This window comes from Sander vitreus, chromosome 2 (assembly GCF_031162955.1).
Source record: "Sander vitreus isolate 19-12246 chromosome 2, sanVit1, whole genome shotgun sequence".
Lineage (NCBI taxonomy): Eukaryota > Metazoa > Chordata > Actinopteri > Perciformes > Percidae > Sander > Sander vitreus.
In genome coordinates this window covers 6,654,530-6,659,490 of record NC_135856.1, presented here as the reverse complement: position 1 = coordinate 6,659,490, position 4,961 = coordinate 6,654,530, and positions in this window count along the sequence as shown.

The following is a 4,961-nucleotide window of genomic DNA, read 5'->3' as shown; positions in this document are numbered from 1 at the left end:
AATACCACTCACAGGCTATAGGCTACCCACCTTTCTTGGTGAAAAACTGGGTTACAGTTTGACACCCTTTCCTTTGTCTTTCCTCTCTCTCTTTTCTCTCTTTCCTTTTTTGAAAACCAGATTTTGATTTAACGTTTCTTGGTAACATTGTGGTCACTGTAGTTCTGGCGCATCTACTGACTGCAACTAAACACCGTCACTGAGTGTGCTAAGGCAGGACCAATCCATTTCATGCAGATACAGGGGGGTGGTCGGTCAATATGGATGTTTACTTTTTGGTCAATGGGGATATTTAACTTTTACTGCCAAAAACAAGTAAAAACTAAGAGATAATTAATTTTATTATTTTATTTGAAATATATATACTGAATGATGATGGTTTAATAATTTTAAATGAGTTTTTACCTATTTTTTGGCGCCCCTGCCTATACCATAGTTACCACATAAAACCATAAGTAATAAAATTACATATATACACAATATGCACACAGACAATGAAAAAATGTAAAAAATTGGCCAAAACCCTAACTTACAAATAGCATTATGTGCTACACTATCCCACATTGACACTTTTTTCACATTAGACCAATCCCACACACAATATCACAAGAAAAGACATTACAGAAAAGGCTTTATGTCAAATTCTTCATTTAAGCCGTTTGGAGACATTGTGTTGAGGTAATAAATCCAAAAGGTTTCTCTCTGAAGAAGCCTTCTACCATGATCACCCCCTCTTGGAGGGTTCTTAACACCCCAACATATCATTGCATTGTGACCAGCTCGCTTAAAGTGGGCAGCTACGGGACTGCGTTCCTCCCCCGTTCTAATGCTGCTCCTGTGTTCACAGTTGCGCACGAGGAAACCTTAATGAAACACACAGTGTACTTGTGAAGTGTTGTGTTGTCTTCTGCTACTACAGTGGATGCACTTTGGGATGATGGTGTGTTCCACATGTATTACTATGGAAGACAGATTATGAAGTTTTCCCTCTCGTCCACCATGCCGCACTCAGTGCTCAGTAATGGGAGCTACTGTCCGCACTAACAACCCTCAATCACTGCAAAGCTTGCTGGGATCGATATATCCTCATAACTCAGGGACCCTGACCCTGCCCGAAGATCATTACTGCCCACTGGAGACCAGGCTGACACACACACACACACACACACACACACACACACACACACACACACACACACACGCACACAATCACAGACGCACACACATAGATGTTGTCTGTGCTATCTTACCAACCATCCCAAAAGGCTTTAAATATCCTTGAAGGGAAGATTGGGGACACACACACATACACACACACACACACACACACACACACACACACACACACACACACACACACACACACACACACACACACACTCAGTCCAGCCCAGTGGTGCAAAGACAATTGAGTGTCGGGGGGCTGCAGGTAGAGGAGATGCAGTCGGGGAATACAGCTGATGAACAGAGCAAATGACAACTAGACAAAGGACTCCCTCACTGTGAATAGCTTTTCCTTCTGTTTTTTATTGTTTATATTACCGTCATTATGAGACATTTTTTGAGTAATGTTGAAACATGCAGGGTCAAGAAATTAAGTTGACAAATAAATCAAGAAGAGTCATGCCAACAACTTTGAGACAATAAGGTTTTACTTGAATTTACACACATGGCTTCCCTAACTTTGTCCCCATTCTACCCACTGTTTCAATTGTGTGCCTATCAAATCAAAGCAAAATAAATATTCCATATATACAGTGGAGTTCATGATAGAGTATATTGTCTTTTATACGCAAAGATATCAAGTCTACATTTATCCAGCCAAACGTCAGTTAAAATCAGGGCTGCAACTAACAATTATTTTCATTGTCGATTAGGCTAATCTGTCGATTATTTTCTGGATTAACCAATCAGTTGTCTGGTCAATAAAATGTCAAACAATGGTGAAAAGTGTCGATCAGTGTTTTCCAAAATGACGTCCTCAAAAGTCATGTTTTGATCACAACCAAAGTTGGTTGGTCATTCGTACTGTGAGTGTGTGTGTGCGTGTGCGTGTGCATGTGTGTGTGTGTGTGTGTGTGTGTGTGTGTGTGTGTGTGTGTGTGTGTGTTTTGTTCTATTCTATTCCTGTCGTCCTGACTCTGACCCAGCCTTAATAGTGTTTGGTTTTGAGTGTTTGTGCTTCTCCCTCTATCATATCTATATTGAGGCTTCTGTCTCCCTCATTTATGAAGGCTGTGCTCCATGGACAAACAAGTTGTTATGACGAGTTGACATGCGCAGAGCACTTCCTCGACTCCCAAACTGCTCAGAGAGGGTTGGTCATTTGGAGTCAAAATACAGAGCCAACAGAGCAGGGGATTGAAATGTTAGTTTCCACTGTGACTGGGGAATTGTTCAGCTTCTCAACTGCTCTATAATGCCAAAGTGGATGGACAAGTTTGTATTAATTAAGTAGTTCTTTCTCCATTGGTTTTTGTATTGGCATGTAATGTTTCAATCTACTTAGCGATTGTGTGGAGCTATATTTTTAGGTTTATAAGTTGATCCTTATTCAGCAGCAGCACTTTGTCTTTTTTAATACGTTATGAGGAAACTTTCCAGCCGCAGTCCAAATTAAAAAAAGTTTAAATTATTCTCTGGCTTCTGTCCCACTCTGGTCTTTTAATGTGAGTTTAACAGCTCCATTTCTCGACTCAGTCAACAGCTGAGACAGCATTTCCTTCATAACTGAAATGACCAAGTAGGGACAACACTTGGCCATATCAGTGAATGATGAATCGTACCACACATTTCACATTTCAGTACATTAATTGGCTGAAAGTGGTGGATAAAATTACAGACAAAATAAGATGACTGATTTGTTCCGTGTGTGTGTGTGTGTGTGTGTGTGTGTGTGTGTGTGTGTGAATGCATAGGCGATGGATTGAGACAAAATGTGACGCAACTCCTCCACCAATTGCAGTTGTCCCTGACCATTTTCATATACTGTAGGCACAATTAAAGCAATGATCCAAGTATGAAAAAAAAAGGTGATACATTATATTTATTTTAAGATACTTCATCTTAAATTATTCTTTGTAATCCTCATCAATTGTAGGTAAATAAAACAAAAATGAACTTACAATCAACTTTTCTTGAGGGTATTTTGAATTATTTGTATTTGTGTAATTAGTACTGCTTTAGAAATAGGAACCCCACTAAAATGTCAGGATGAAACAATCGGATTATAAAAATACAGGTCACAGCACAAAAACATTCCTGACCTTGGAAACAATAGTTTGACCAAAAAAAAACTTAACTCAAGGTCCACTTATTAGCTTCTTCCAGGGGCTTGGAAGCACATTTCACTGTCTTCCACATCTGGTGGAGTTTGCTCAGTTGTCACAGTGATAGATCAGTTTCCATCATGTGACAACTTCATCTGCTGAGGAAAAAGCTAGTAAGTGGATCTTGTAGTTTAACAGTTAACTGTTAACAGCTTATTAGCGTTTCACTCCATTTTCCTGTCGTTTACTGTAAGAACACAGACATCTGTATGAAGGTTTAGGACCAAAGGCAGGATCTGTGGAAATTGCAGTCACATCTGAATTCAAGTTGAAATGAATCCCAGAAGAACCCATGTTCAACATCGTAAGAAGCACCACCCTAAAGTGGTAAAATAAGTTTGAGTCTGTGGATCAAATGATCACACGGAGTAGACGGAAATAAAACAAGACAGTCTTTGAAGTGCTGCCGGAGAAATCTACATCTGCCCTACTGTGCCATAAAAAGTGCATGATGCGGGGGAAATGCTGTTTTTTTTGGGGTTAATGTCATAACATAAACCTTAGAAGAGGAAGGTGATTTGTCCTTTCTCAAGTTGCCCTTTGAACAGTATTCCCAATGCTAGTTGGCAATCTTGTTTGAGACTATGGATAATAATGCAGCAGCAGCAGGAGCTGAACTGTGTTCCTCTGTGGGGTGGATCACACACTGGTGTGTGTGTGTGTGTGTGTGATGGAGGTGAATATCATATTTTGTGTGTGGAGTGAGATAAAAGAAAAAAGGCCGCTATGCAAGAGTGATTAAAGTAAGAGAAAGCCTGACATTGATGGTCCTAGAATGCAGGAGGTAAACACAGAACACAAACATATCAGTTCTAAATTACATTTTCATTTCTTTATCTACACTGTCTACATCACTTTTCTTTCACATTTTACCATCTGTCATTTTGACAGTCAGTTTGGCAAGAAGTTACTTGGACTACATTGTTGCTCCGGTGGCTTTGTGTGTCCTCTCTGCAGAGCGCTCGTAAAAGCGGGGCAGAGGGGGATAGCATCTGTTCATCAGTATGCATAGAGCTTAGCTATTTGTGCCAAACTGTACACAGAACCTGAGCTGAGACAACCTACAATAGCATCCACAAGTAGCAGCCAAACATCACAGTTTACAGTTTTATGCTGTTTTGAATTCTATTTGTCCCAATGAAAGATACTGTATATTAAAGGAACACGGCGACTTATTGGGACTTTATTTATTCACCGTATCCCCCAGTGTCTGACGGTTCCACCGGTGGCTTAGCCTAGCTAAGGTTCCAACTAGCCTACTGCTCCGAATAAGTGACAAAATAACGCCAACATGTTCCTATTTATATGTTGTGATTTGTATAGTCACAGTGTGTACAAATAACAAGGTCAAATGAGACACAGCCGTCTTCTAACCGTATACATACTGGGAACTATATTCTCAGAAAGGCGAAGCACTGCTACTTCTGCTACTTGGGCGGAGTGACAGCAGCACCTAAGAAGCCCCGAGCAGATCAGCAGTGCTTTGCCTTTCTGAGAATATAGTTCCCAGTTTATATACGGTTAGAAGATGGCTGTGTCTCATGTGACCGTGTCATTTGTACACCCTGTGACTATACAAATCACAACATATAAATAGGAACATGTTGGCGTTATTTTGTCACTTATTCGGAG